This window comes from Pristiophorus japonicus, chromosome 18 (assembly GCF_044704955.1).
Source record: "Pristiophorus japonicus isolate sPriJap1 chromosome 18, sPriJap1.hap1, whole genome shotgun sequence".
NCBI classification, from domain to species: domain Eukaryota; kingdom Metazoa; phylum Chordata; class Chondrichthyes; family Pristiophoridae; genus Pristiophorus; species Pristiophorus japonicus.
The window spans coordinates 19,530,965-19,546,505 of NC_091994.1; positions in this window are offsets into that span (position 1 = coordinate 19,530,965).

Sequence of the window (15,541 nt, forward strand, 5' to 3'; positions counted from 1 at the left end):
TCTAACCTCAGGATCAGAAGGTTTAAGCTGGAGCCCCACACTTGAGCAGTGTCAGCTGTGCCTGAGTCGGTAGCACACTTTCCTCTGAGTCAGAAGATTGTGGTTTCAAGTCCAACTCCAGAGACTTGAGCACGTAAATCTAGGCTGACACTCCAGTGCAGTGCTGAGGGAGTGCTGCACTGTCGGAGGTGCCGTCTTTCGGATGAGACGTTAAACCGAGGCCCCGTCTGCCCTCTTGGGTGGATGTAAAAGATCCCATGGCATTATTTTGAAGACGAGCATGGCAGTTATCCCCGGTGTCATGACCAATATTTATCCCTCAATCAACATCACAAAAAACAGATTATCTGGTCATTATGACATCACTGTTTGTGGGAGTTTGCTGCCGCGTTTCCCACATTACATCAGTGACTACACTTCATTGGCTGTAAAGTGTTTTGAGATGCCCGGTGGTCGTGAAATTCGCTATATAAATGCAAGTCTTTCTTTCTTTCAAACATTTGGTTGCTTCCCTGAATGACCTCACAAAGGCTTGGAATCCATTCCTTCTTTCCTTTCTGAAGTGCCAAGAGGCATTTTCTACATTGAAGGTCCTATATAAATGCACATTATTGCTGTCCAATTACATAGCAATTCACCATTCTCTACATATTAGAATATGCTTTGCAATTTAACTTTCCCATGGGAAATATAAACTAACATGCTTTTCTCAAACTATTTCTTTGTTGTTACAAATTAAAATTTGGCTTTGAATCCTCCACAATGACCTGTGAGGAAGCAGTGTTTATACCACTGTTTCCCCACTCCAATCTTGTCTATTATTACAATAAACAACCTTGCTTGTAAATTTGCTTATTTAAGAAGAAGATTAAACATGGTCTGGTCAGTCCTTCATTGGCGATCCCTCTGCCTTGTCCCCTCCTTGGTTTCAAAAGTCTCATCCTCTTTGTGGCTTGGTCACCCCAATCTTTCTGCTAACTTTTGTTTTTTCCTTTCTGGTTGGCATCCACCATTTGTCTGTGACCTGTAAAGCACTCTACACGAGGGGTGCTATGGAAAGGCATGTTATTGTCAGATGGTCACATTTATCCATTCCAGCTGCCTCAGTGTGAGGTGTGAATTAGCTACTATTTTTCATTATAAAAATGGCTTTGAGGATCAATACATTGAACTAGCTGCTTACAGTGCAGACAGTAATTGGAGTACTACAGTGGGACTTGGCACCCTCGTGTTAGGAAAGGGGAAAAGATAATCAGGGATCCCATTTCCCAGCCACTATCCAGTGCTCATGTGTGGATATCAGATGAGAACAGAAGCAGGCTCGCTATAATGTCCTCCATAGTTCAACAATCTGCGCCCACTCACTCCTGACTCCCCAAAGCCTTTTCACCATCTTCAAGGCACAAGTCAGGAGTGTGATGGAATACTCTCCACTTGCCTGGATGAGTGCAGCCCCAACAACACACACCATCCAGGACAAAGCAGTCAGCTTGATTGGCATCCCATCCACCATCTTCAACATTCACTCCCTCCACCACCGGGCACCGTGGCTGCAGTGTGTACCATCCACAAGATGCACTGCAGCAACTCGCCACGGCTTCTTCGGCAGCATTTACCAAATCCGCGACCTTTACCACCTAGAAGGACAAGGGCAGCATGCACAGGGGAACCCCATAACCTGCAGGTTGCCCTCCAAGCTACACAACATCCTGACTTGGAAATATATTGCTGTTCCTTCATCGTCACAGGGTCATAGGCTTGGAACTCCCTACCTAAGGAGTACCTTCACCGCAAGGACTGCAGCGGTTCAAGAAGGTGGCTCACCACCACCTTCTCAAGGGCAATTAGGGATGGGCAATAAATGCTGGCCTTGCCAGCGATGCCCACATCCTGGACTGAATGAAAACAACTACCCAGGCACACACACAAAGACAAGCCATTTTGGCGTGGCTGATGGTGTCCGGGGAACTGTACCCCAGCATAAGTCAGCACTTTCAGGAGAGGAAGAGGAGGAAAGAAAATATCTACCAGTGGTGTAATTCATGTAATCAGGTATACCTTGGCACAAGGTTTGGTTTTTAAGCTCCCTTACAGCTGCTATCCCTACAAAGGTAAGTTTCCCCTTGAAATGCTTGGTCATCATGGAATGAATAATTAAGACCTGTTCCAAGAATAAGTATAGAATGGAAACACTGGACACAGAGAACTAAGTGTCAGTATTGATCCTAGCACCTCCTCAAAGCACTTCTAAAGGGGCTTTGATCATTTTCAATTATTATTACAAAGCGCGAAAGACACCATTTTTCTTTAACTCACTCCAACAGTGCCCTACTTAAGAGTCCGACACTTCTGTTTCAAAAACATTCTTTAGCAAGCTCCACAGATAGCATAGTGGGTGAGTGTACTCCCTGATTGGGTACCGAGTCATACAGAATGGCAAAATACCAGGCTTGTTGCCCAGTCAATACTGAGCGAGTGATCTCAGTCAGGGTGCTACAATTGGCCTCAGCTCTCCAGTAATTGGGAGGGGACAGAAAAAAACCTCAGCCCCCTGATGGAAAGTGCACGGTGGGTGTGGATATTGAATTAAAACTGGATGTACTGCACAGTCAAATAAGCCTGGAGTTCCGCTTGATTGCACAATTCCGCCCCCTCCCAACCCCCGCCGATATCAGTGTAACCGCCACAAAGGATCGCGGAATGTTAAGCGCAAGTGGCACTCAGCGCAACTCAAGTTTTCGTGATCTTGCGCTAGGTTTAAAACCATCGCTGCGAGAAGAAGGCCCGGCCCACATAACTGGCCACGCCCCCATAATGAATTAATCCCATTGGGAGTTTCCGCTAATTGCGCTCGTTTGCAGGCCTTCGAGGACACTCCAAAAATTAAGCTGTTTTGCTTGGGTGCAAGGACACTTATAGATACATTTTGAATGATTTTTTTTCATTACTGAGGAATTGACTACTGTAGCCCAATATAACTAGTTTTGTGTATTTTTTAAAAGTCATTTTCGGTCATTTAACATCGGATTACTCACAGTAGTGGATTGATCCTGTGATTTAAAAAGCTTATTTTTTGTGATAAACCCATTTTCAGTTGTAGTAATCAAAATTTACCAAGTTACCACCCTTAAATATATCAAGGCATGCTTTTTAAAGCAAATATCCCTTTTTTTTTAAATTACCTTTTGAACCGCTGCCCGATTGAGCTGGTTCATGGCAGATTTCGCGTTTGGCAATATGCAAATGAGTTTGAGCGGGAACTCGGGAAAATAAAGCACTTTTCAAAATGGCCGCCAGTTTGGGCGCAATTTACGACTGCGCTCGAAGCGAAAACTCTATTCTGCAGTCTTCCAGCTTTTACTTTAAAGCGTCAGACATATAAAATGACTATTTTCAGAGGGGCTTGACTGATTTAGTCTCACTCTCACCTCGGAGTCAGCAGGTTGGGAGTTCAAGTCCACTCCAGGACTTCAAGAAACAATTTACATTTATTAAAAAAAAGACACAAAGAAAGAACCTGCATTTATATAGCACCTTTCACAACCTCAAGATGTCCCACCCAAAGCGCTTTACAGCTAATTAAGTACTTTTGCCGATTTGCATTGTGCTTTTTGCATCCTGAAGCACACCCCGAGTATTTTACAGTCAATGAGGTATTTTTTGAAGTGCAGTCACTATAATTATAGAGGGAAACACAGCAGCCAATTTGCACACAGCAAGGTCCAAAAACAAGCAATGAGATAGATGAGCTGATAATCTGTTTTAGTAATATTGGTTGAGAGATTGGCCGGAACAATGAAGAACCCATGTTCTTCATTGAATAGTGCGTTTGGATCTTTCATGTCCACCCAACCAGGCTACAAGAGTCTTAATTTGACATCTTACCAAAAAACGGCACCTCTGTTCGTGCAGCACTCCTGTGCTGAAGTGTCAGCCTAAATAATATATTCAAGTCTGCAGAGTTGGGCTTGAAACCACAATCTTCAGCAGCAAGAGTGCTACCACTGAGCCAGGCGTTGAATTGCCTGAGTTGCCGTCTTTTAGATGAGACTTTAAACCAAAATCCTTTCTGCTTATGGAGATGGAGGAGAAATATTTCATGACATTAATTGAAGATAAGCAGGCATCCTTGTCAACATTTATATCTCAACCGAAATAGATTACTTGCCATTATTCCTATTTACTATTCGCGGGGCCTTGCTGTATATAAATTGGCTGCCATGTTTGGGTACATGACAACAGTGACTGCACTTCCAAAGTAATTCATTGACTGTGAAGCACTTTGCGAATTCTGAGGATGTGAAAGGCACTAGATAAATGTAAGTTTTTTTCTTTACTGGTGGGCTGCTGTCACCCATGGCATCATAACCCAGTCTGGTGTCAATAACCTTAGGCGCTGAGGAGAGAAATGCGAAGATAATTTAAAATAGTTATTCATTAAATGCTTAGGTGCTTGACTCTGATTTTTAGATTAAGGATTATTTTAGGCAGTCTAAAATCCATTCATGGAAACGTTGCACATTGGAAGCAGTCCAAATATTGTCTAATATTAAAAATCTGCCCACCTCTATATTTGATATTACGAAACTGGTTGTTCCATGACTACTAGCCTGTAATTAAGCAATATTGGACAAGTAGCATTACATTAGATTGTAATTGAGGTCTGTTAGCTTGACTGAGTCCATGGGCTATGTTATTCGATCCAGCTGCCTCTCCTCAATTGCAGCTTACTCTACTAGGTATCAGCTGTGGCTCAGTGGTAGCACTTTTCCTTCTGAGTCAGAAGGTTGTGAGGTCAAGTCTCACTCCAGGGACTTGAACACAAAAATCTAGGCTGATACTCCAGTGCAGTGCTGAGGGAGTATTGCATTGTTGGAGGTGCCATCTTTCAGATGAGATGTTAAACTGAGGTCCTGTCTGCTCTCTCAAATGGATGTAAAAGATCCCAAGACAATATTTCAAAGAGTAGGGAAGTTGTCCTGGTTGATATTTATCCCTAAAACAGATTTATCTGGTCATTATCACATTGCTGTTTGTGGGAGCTTGCTGTGCACAAATTGGCTGCTGTGTTTACCTATCTTTCTATTCTAATTTTTATTTCACTTTTTAAGTGTACCTACTGTGCTGTTTGTATACGCTCCATCCTAGTCAGCATCGGCTCAGTAGTAGCACTCTCACCTCTGAGTCAGAAAGATGTGGGTTCAAATTCCACTTCAGAGAATTGAGCACATAAGAACATAATAAATAAGAGCTGGAGTGCGCCATTCGGCCACTCGAGCCTGTTCTTCCATTAATCAGATCATGGCTGATCTTCTATCTCAACTCCACTTTCCTTGGTTGACAAAGCATTGAGAGAGTAATGCACTGTCGGAGCTGCCGTCTTTCAGATGAGACATTAAGCCGAGGCCCCGTCTGCCCTCCCAGTTGGATGAAAAAGATCCCATGGCACTATTCAAAGAAGAGCGGGGAATTTTTCCTGGCCAATATTTCTTTCTCAACCATCATCACCAAAACAGAATATCTGGTCATTATCGCATTGCTGTTTGTGGGACCTTGCTGTAAGCACATAGACCAGGAAGGCTCTTTTTGTATGTGTTATGTTAGCCAATCTGAGCCACTGTAGCAGTTGGGGTGTCACACTTGACCTTTTGACCCCTGATGCAGTGATGCCAGCTGGAAGGTGCTTGTGTATGGACATTGGGTGAGGGTTGAACCAGGTTTGGTTCTCCCATGAATTACCTAGCCTATGGATGGCTGCGAGAATAAGGTATCAAAGGCCTGCTAGCACTTTTGGAAGTGTCAACACCTTTAAGACAGAAGAGAAGATGGAAGGAACATCAATAACTTTGTTGGTCCATCCTCAGCGAAGTACATTGCTCTTCACTAGATGACAATGCACCTTTAATAGTTCCCTCCTTTTCCACTCTCGGATGGATTACCACGGGTACTAACTTGCATAATCTTAGGAAATAGTTGAGCTGATATAATTTCTAAGAATATACGCTACAGTTGGATGTTTTTAGAATCCCCAGAATTTCAAAACAAGGATCGTTTCAATTCTTCCGACCAACAAAGGGAGCCAAAAATCCCACGTCGGGCTATTGCAGGACCAAGGTGATCTGAACCGAGTGTAACCTCGTACACTTTCACACCTACAGACACTGCGACTTGGTTCATAAGCTGGGTGATATTCAATTATCAAAGCAAATGGGATTCACGCATTAAGATCATTCGTTGTTACGAGAACAAAGGCAGCAAGAGATTTCCATCACTCCTACCAGCCCAAGGTTCACCTTCGACCCCAGGAGCTCAACTCAGCTCTAGTAGCAAACGGTAAAAGTCTTTCCAGAGAGCTGCGATCAAAATAGCTCTGCGATATTTATCTTTGGCCATTCGGTGCACAACAGCACTGCAAGCAGCCCCCTTGTTTTCTAACCCACACAATATTTGGCATTCCAAATTTACAGATATTCCTTTGCCTGGATTTGGAGTGATAGAGTGCAGACAGGCTCTTAAAGCAACATTCTGCCAGAACGGACACACTGTGAACGTTAAATAAAGTCAAACAAAGAGAGAAGTTGAAGAGGCCTGCGAAAAGTAGTGCCTGAAGACTGCCTCCACTGTAAACAAGAAGTGGCTCCAATTGTAGGGCAAAATGCCAGAACACGTCTGTTTATTTTAGAAATTTCAAAGAACTTGGAATATTTGTGGCTGAATGATCCCACCAGCATGAAATGACATTGGGAGTATCCACTGTCATGGATTCCTATTTGGCCAGTTAACGTGCCAAGTAAAATAATATAATTAAAGGGTACTGTCATCATGTTAAGCTGTCCTAGACAACTCAGAACATTTAAGATTATCTGCTATGCGATATCATCCGAATGCAGTGACTCCATTTTGCCGATTTTGCTTCTTACATTTTAATTATTATTTTTATGCACATTCTTGAAGCTAAAGTGGCTTTAGTAAGCATCATGTTATGTCACTCTAATAACCGCGAACCCCTCAATCTGCTTCGATATTTACAGGAACACGACAAACTCTTTATACACTACAGAACTGTCCATATCTACAAAACTCTTTGTCCAGATAACATTCCTCTACCAGGCGTAACATAAGAACATAAGAAATAGGAGCAGGATTAGGCCATTTCGACCCCTCGAGCCTGCTCCGCCATTCAATAAGATCATGGCTGATCTTCTACCTCAACTCCACTTTCCTGCACTGTCTTCATATCCCTTGATTCCCTTAATATCCAAAAATCTATTGATCTCTGTCTTGAATATACGCAATGACTGAGCCTCCCCAGCCCTCTGCGGTAGAGAATTCCAAAGATTCACCGCCCTCTGAATGAAGAAATTTCTTCTCATTTCAGTCCTAAATGGCCGACTCCTTATTCTGAGACTGTGATACCTGGTTCTCGATTCCCCAGCCAGCGGAAACATCCTCCCTGCATCTACCCTCAGCCCTGTAAAAACTTTGTATGTTTCAATGAGATCACCTCTCATTCTTCTAAACGCTAGAGAATATATAGTTCTAGTCTACTCAATCTTTCCTCATAGGAGTTAGAACATAAGAACATAAGAAATAGGAGCAGGAATAGGCCATATGGCTCCTCGAACTTGCTCCACAATTTAATACGATCATGGCTGATCTGATCATGGACTCAGGTCCACTTCCCTGCCCGCTCCCCATAGCCACTTATTCCTTTATCGGTTAAGAAACTGTCTATCTCTGTCTTAAATTTATTCAATGACCCAGCTTCCACAGCTCTCTGAGACAGCGAATTCCACAGATTTACAACCCTCTGAGAGAAGAAATACTTCCTTATCTCAGTTTTAAATGGGCGGCCCCTTATTGTAAGATTATGCCCCCTAGTTCTAATCTCTCCTATCAGTGGAAACATCCTCGCTACATCCACCTTGTCAAACCCCCTCATAATCTTGTATGTTTTGTTAAGGTTAGGTTAGGCTACCATTGATATGCTATCTACAGACTCTACTTATAACTATTAGAGCTCCAGAAATGGTAGTGGATAGCGCCTTTGCCCCATCAATATTCAAGTGGGGGGGGGTCTTGAGCAGGGTTTACACAGGTCATCGCTATGCTGTGCAACGGTTTTCCAGCCCAACTGTTGCAGAAATAGGTGAGTGAAAAATCCTGCTCCAGCAAAGTTAGTATGCCTTACCGATGATTATTATGCATCTAGCCCCCTGAACAATCCAAACGAAATGGCAGTTGGCTGATGCTAGAGAATGGAGGCATACGTGTGCAATCTCAGTCAGTCTGCTACTGGGAGGCAGTAAATGGAGTCCATACATTTTCCCAGGGTAGCTGGAAAAGAAAAATCAGATGGGGAACTTTCATCCAAGACGGTTCTCTTATGCGAACTGACCAACAGTGGCATCGGTAGTGAGCAAGCCATCCACCTTGCACTTTGGGTTAGGAGAGATGCATAGCCCAGAAAAAGAATAAATCTGGGAGGAAAGAGATTAACATGTCCTCATTAGGAGGTGCATGTCCCAAAACAAAAAAAATCCAAACGAGGGATATTTTGATCAGATAATTAGAATATACCAGCTCGAACATATGCATGTGTGATCATCAGAAGGCCGGGAGCAGGCTCGGCTGTGATGCCATTCATGGTTGATTACCCCGCTGTGTCTGTCAGGACAAAAAAGACAACTGGGAATAAAATGAATTTTGGGACTCTGATCAAAGATGGACAGGAATGATCCCATTTTCCAGCATTCAATAGGTGCATGGGGTTATATTTATGACGATGTTCTGAATTCAATTTGGTTCAATGGCATCTGTGTAATTGGCTTTCGTTTACTCTTGATACAGCAGGGAGTGGGTGCTTCTGTGAGTGTCAGCTGTGGCTCAGTGGGGAGCATACTTGCCCCTGGGTCAGATGGCTGTGGGTTCAAATCCTACTCCAGGAACTTAAGCACATAAATCTAGGCTGACACTGCAGTGCTGAGGGAGTGCTGCACTGTCAGAGGTGTTGTGACCCAGATGAGGTGAGGGCCCTGTCTGCCCTCTTGGCTGGATGTAAAAGATTCCATGGCACTATTTTGAAGAAGAGCAGGGGAGTTATCCCTGGTGTCCTAGCCAATACTTATCCCTCAATCAACATCACTAAAACAGCTTATCTGGTCATTATCACATTGCTGTTTGTGAGAGCTTGCTGTGTGCAAGTTGGCTGCCACATTACAATAGTGACTACACTCCAAAAGTACTTCATTGGCTGTAAAGCATTTTGAGATGTCCGGTGATTGTGAAAGGTGCTATATAAATGCAAGTCATTCTTTCTTTCTATTTCTCCTCACAAGAACTAGGCCCATGCTGGTTCAGAAGGCATTCCAATAAATATGTTACACTTTAAAAGACTTGTTTTGTGTGAAGTGTTGCCTTTTGTGTCATTCATTTGAAGGATTGGGTCTTTGATGTTTAAATTATTCTAATAATTATATAGTTCCTTAAAGAAGGAATATATTTTTTTTCTTCAAAATAACACAGCCATCTCTAAAATATGTGATTTTGACTACAATGTAAATATAATTAAGAAATCAGAATCAGAAACCATCATGCTCCAACACAAAATAGCAGAGTTGGGATTCAACAACTGTGAAAGACTATAATCGTAATTATTAGGTATGTGTTTCCAAAATTATCCAAGTTATGAATGTGCTGAACACAAGCTTGTGGAGCTCACTAAAAGAACAAATAAATAAGGGTGAAATTCATCTGGGGCGGCAGCGCAAAATGGGTGATAGCAAATCGGCAGTCTATTTTATACCCAATGTTCTTTTCCATCGACTTCAATGCCAATTAGGGGAGGACCCCATAATGTGAGAGCCGTACCTCAATAGCACTCAGTAGGCTAAGCACCCATATGGCATGGGTGCTACAGGAGAAACCTCTCCCCTTTGGTTGGGTCATTGCTCTCAAAGGTAGTGTAATGTATTTGCTTCATGGAAGGTACAATTTTGCAGCACCTCAAGGGTGCCTGTAGTACATCCAAAGCCATATTGGCTCAGGCAATCATCAGGCATTCTTGGCGGCCACCTGAAACAGCCATTGACATATGCTAATGAGGGGCCTAACACCTGTTTAAGGACCCCGCTGAGAAATATGGTCAGCTCTGAGCAGAGCAGGCAGCAGGCCCGTTCTGCTCAGGTTTTTGGTTCCTTCTGTAGCTTAACCAGCGGTCCTTAAAAAAAAAGGAGCGCTTCCCCTGACTCCACAGCACTACTGCGGGCCGCTGCCAGTCTGCACTCACCCCCACACTCTCTTTCCCCCCCCCCCCCCCCCCTCCACAATTTCTCCTCTCCCCGACCCCCAGGCCCTACCTTGGGGCTACTGCCGTCATGGCAACTGGACCAAATTGGAGCTCCAGCGACCGGCTGTGGAGGCTCGACTGCCATATGCAGCTCACCAGAAATGTTCAAATGAGTCATGAGGCCCAATTTAAGACTCGCCTCGAGTTTCTGGCTTCTGGTGAGGTTTTGAGTGCATCGCCCATTCTCCGCCCAAATATGGGCCTAACCCAATTTCTAGGCAATTGATCCCGAGGATACTCCACTCAGCACTTTCTTGCCTCCCTCGCATATTACTTGTTTAACCAGTGCTTGCTGTTTCCTTTAGCCACATTCAGGATTTACATTGAATTCCCATTCCTTTCAGTTGCAGTCGCTAACTTTCATGAGGAATTTTATCAAAGGCTTTCTTGCTACACCATGTGATACGGTTTTCCACAGTCCACCCGAGATGCCATTTCCTCCAAATAGTCAAGGCTATTGCTTCCGACGAGAAGTATTGTCAGACACTGAACAATACAGTAATAATGTAGATAGTGGACAATTTTAGTCCGTTATAATTAATCGGGCAATTTTTCATCTAAATGCGCTTCTATGAATATCACACAACTTAAATCTATTAAATATTCCATATAATGTAAAAGCCACGCATGCTCAGTCTGTCTATCATTATCTTCATTCAAAAAGCTGTTAAACCCGTGGCAAGGACCATACATTTAAAAATGGTTATATACTGGAGCTTCAAACCCCAATTAAATAAATGTAATTTAATACATAAATCAGATTTTCTATCAAGCTGCACAATTCCCAGGGCATTCCTATAAGTGCTGTGTTCTTTGTTTTTCCCCATAATACTATGGGCTCCCTGCTGGGGCTGTATTTACTTACACTTTCTAGTGATTTGCAGGCATGGTGGCTGTGATGGATGTCAGCATTCTAATCCCTTAAGGGACTAGAACAATGTCAGGCATATATGGCTGACTATGCAAGGGACACGTTCCTGAGCACTGTGTTACTTGGGTAAACATTTTTTAGTGAAAGAAGCAATTTACACGACTTATTAATCTTATCATTGATTCCACTTCAGAGCAAAAATATAGTATAAACATACCCAAAGTTTAAATTCCTCCTTTTTGCAGTCATTTGCCCTCCCTTCTTTCATCCCATTTTTCTGATTTATCATTTGCGCAAAGTCCCTCCCCCTTTTGGTCGGGAACAGCAAATCGGCGGAGCTTCTGGCTTCGGTTCCCAGATTTAGAAAGCGTCATTTGTCGTTTATCCCAGTTCCCATTCAGCTTTTCTGAGCTGAAAAGTTCAGCTAGGTTAGAAGTGGCAATGATGGCTCTCCATTATAGCTCAATTAATCAAAGAAGTGTTTGTGTGGAATTGAGGCATACAGGCCAGCACGGTCCTGGGTTTGACCCCTGAGTTAGTTGATTTCAGTGGTAGTACCATTGGCCTCAACACCAGGGAAGGGAAAAAAAAGTCATGGCAAATCTGATCGCTGTACAGTGATTTCTGGTGGAAAGTGCACTGTGTGGGCATCGAGTGAGGGCACGATTGGCTCAGCTTTGATGGGCCTTGTGGTGGAATATCAAACAACAACAACAACTTGTATTTATATAGTGCCTTTAACATAGTGAAACGTCCCAATCACATCACAGGAGTATTATGAGCTAAGAATTTGACACCGAGCCGCACAAGTAGAAATTAGCGCAGGTGACTAAAAGCTTGATCAAAGAGGTATCTCTTAAGGAGCATCTTGAAGGAGGAGTGAGTTGGAATAGTCAAGTCAAGAGGGAACAAGTGCATGGATGAGGGCTTCAGCGGCGGCTGACCCGAGTCAGGGGTGGAGACGGGTGATATTATGGAGGTAGAAATAAGCGGTTTTAGTTATGCTGCGGATATGTGGTCGAAAGCTCATTTCAGGGTCAAATATGACACCAAGGTTGCGAACAGTATGGTTCAGCCTCAGACAGAAGTTGGGGAGAGGGATGGAGTCAGTGGCTAGGGAACGGAGTTTGTGGCGGGGACTGAAAACAATGGCTTCGGTCTTCCCATTATTCAACTGGAGAACATTTCTGCTCATCGGACAAGCCATCTGCCAATCCTGTCAACACTCAATGCCTTGGCTTATGTATGAAGTGTGGCCACGTGTTGAGGTAAAATCAGAACAGAGGAAAGGCAGAACTGGAGGAGAGGGGGTACAAGTGACATCTGTTGTGTTTACTCCTCTGTCTCTAGTCTTTCATTCTTCCTTTCTTAGCTTCCGTGGTTTATCTGATTCTTTATATCTTGTTGTGACTTTCACGTCCTGCATTGTGAGAGTAGATGCAGTCAGTGGCTCAATAATGTCATCACATCACAACTGTGTCTTGGTATATAATCTTAGTCAGATATCTTGCAATGCACTTTACCAGACACCAGTGCCCTTAAAAGAAAATCCAGCCCTTATCAATACCAGTCCATAGTGACTGAATGAAGAGCAGTACATCACAGGATAAGTCCCCTTGGAAATTCTTGCTTCTCGAAGATGGAGCATTTTGTTACACAACGCATTATCTTGTGACCTAGCTCATAAACAATGAATTTTTGATGTAGGCGAGGCCGATTTGAAAAGCAGTCAAGGTTATGATGCAGACACAGCCTGTTAAATGACAAGAACCCAGAGCTGTTCCATCATGCCTCCCAGTAGTAGTTTACCTGATGCCTCAGTGCAAGTATAATTTTTTAGCTTTGGTATTAGATATAAACTTGTGCAGAAAGAAATACCTGTTGAAGATCAGTGTTACATAAGAACATAACAAATAGGAGCTGGAGTAGGCCATTTGGCCCTTCGAAACTGCTCCACCATTTAATAAGATCATGGCTGATCTTCTGCCTCAACTCCACCTTCCAGCACTATCCCCATATTCCTTGGCTCCCTTAATCTTTCAATCTTTCAATCTCTGTCTTGAATATATTCAATGACTGAGCATTCACAGCTCTCTGGGGTAGAGAATTCCACAGATTCACAACGCTCTGAGTGAAGAAATTTCTCCTCATCTCCGTCCTAAACGGCCAACCCTTTATTCTGAGACTGTGATCCCGAGTTCTCGACTCCCCAGCCAGGGGAAACATCCTCCCTGCATCTACCTCCTCAAGCCCCTTAAGAATTTTATATGTTTCAATGCTGGCCACTAAGCAGAAATGATCACATGCACTTTGCCTAAGTGCAGAAATACTTCTTGAAATCAACCATCGTTACATTTGCAGCTTACGTCAGTTTCATACCAGTTAAGCTTATGTTTAAAATATAAATTATTTTAATTTAAGTGCAGTATATACAAGAACTCTGAGGTTCTAAATATTAACTCATGGCAATACGAATCTCCAAAATGTAAGTAACAATTTATGATATAAATGAAAAATTTATCTGCCTTGACGTTGGTGTCAAAAAAGAGTGAGATATAATCACCTCTGACCTCTGCCCGTTAAATTGAGCAATAGAGCATACCAGCGGGTGATATCCATATATAACTGCTGATAGGAGTTAATGGCAGATTGATCCTTACATCTTATTTGCAGAGCAATACCCCTGATGAATTTTTATCCTGAGATGTGGAAAAATGTTCCAACAACAACAACTTGTATTTATATAGCGCCTTCAAAGTAGTGAAACGTCCCAAGGCACTTCACAGGAGTATTATGAGCTTTAAAAAATTTGACACCGAGCCACATAAGTAGAAATTAGCGCAGGTTGACCAAAAGCTTGGTCAAAGAGATATGCTTTCAGCAGCGTCTTGAAGGAGGAAAGAGAGGGAGAGAGGCGGAGAGGTTTAGGCAGGGAGTTCCAGAGCTTAGGGCCTTGCAACAGAAGGCACGGCCACCAATGGTTGAGCGATTATAATCAGGGATACTCAGGAGGGCAGAATTAGAGGAGTGCAGACATCTCGGGGGGTTGTGGGGCTGGAGGAGATTACAGAGATAGGGAGGGGCGAGGCCATGGAGGAATTTGAAAATAAGGATGAGAATTTTGAAACCTCCAATTTCTACAGTACATCTGATCCACGCTCCGTTATCACTGTGAAAGAGTTGTTCATCGAAACAGGTGCTCCTCAGGTAAATTTTATGGAGCAAGACGAGAGGAATACATGTGAGCTCTGTAATGGCCTTCATTGAAAGGGTGTACTAAATGGACTGAGTTTTCATTTCTCCTACTACTTCCTATTATTCTTTGTTATCTTAATGTTTCTACATTGATGCCTTGATATAACAGTCTCTTTTTTTTCTTCTTTCCTTTGCTAATTTTCTCCCCTCCTCCCTAAAGGTGTTTGGTGCGTGCTGCTGCATGGCTCTGCAGCTGTCCATTATTGTCCACTCTCTCGCCCAAGTATCCATTAGTCATCAGCAAACACTGACAATATTAACATCAAGAGGCGACACAACTCGGCCTACTCCTGTCCTCACATGATACATATTGCCAGCAGGGGTTGCTGGATAGCGATCAGCTTAGCGAATCTTGCTTGATTTACCCCTCCTTAACACGGATGCTGAGGCTAACTGTAGCGCCCCCATTGCTGCCTTGGTTGAGACAGTTAATTCAACGCGAACCTGGGATTGAACCTGATCTATATGACTCAGCTATTGACTGAATAAACTTGATGAGTTACTGGAGACCTTATTACAACATTGCAACAGTGACTACACCCCAAAATGTACTTCATTGGCTGTAAAGCACTTTGAGATGTCCGGTGGTCATGAAAGGCGCTATATAAATCCAAGTCTTTCTTTTTCTTTCTTTTTTCTTATAGCAAGCCCTTGTTATTACAAATCTCTCATTATAACCAAAGCTTTCTCTAGTCTTGGTAAAAGCTCCATTAAAATCAATAATGGATCTCAAGCTTTTGTAAAATGGACTCAATTAGAGGAACTATTTAAGTAGAGTACCTGTCCGGTGGGATCATTCACACCGGTAGCTTTTGGAAGTACAAGACAAAGGAACTAACACTTTTCACTGGCTTCCTGATCCACTCATACATCACACAATTTCCTGTGAAGTCTTGAACGTGGGCACATAGTGCTCCCACATGAATGATACAAGAGCTGAATTTATGTATGCAATCTCACGCACATTGCCTGATGTGTAATGCTTTTCCCATCTAAAACGTCCTTACTATACAGTATAAATGCACACGAGGCCCATGCTTGAGAGAAGGTCAGTCTGTGACCTGTCC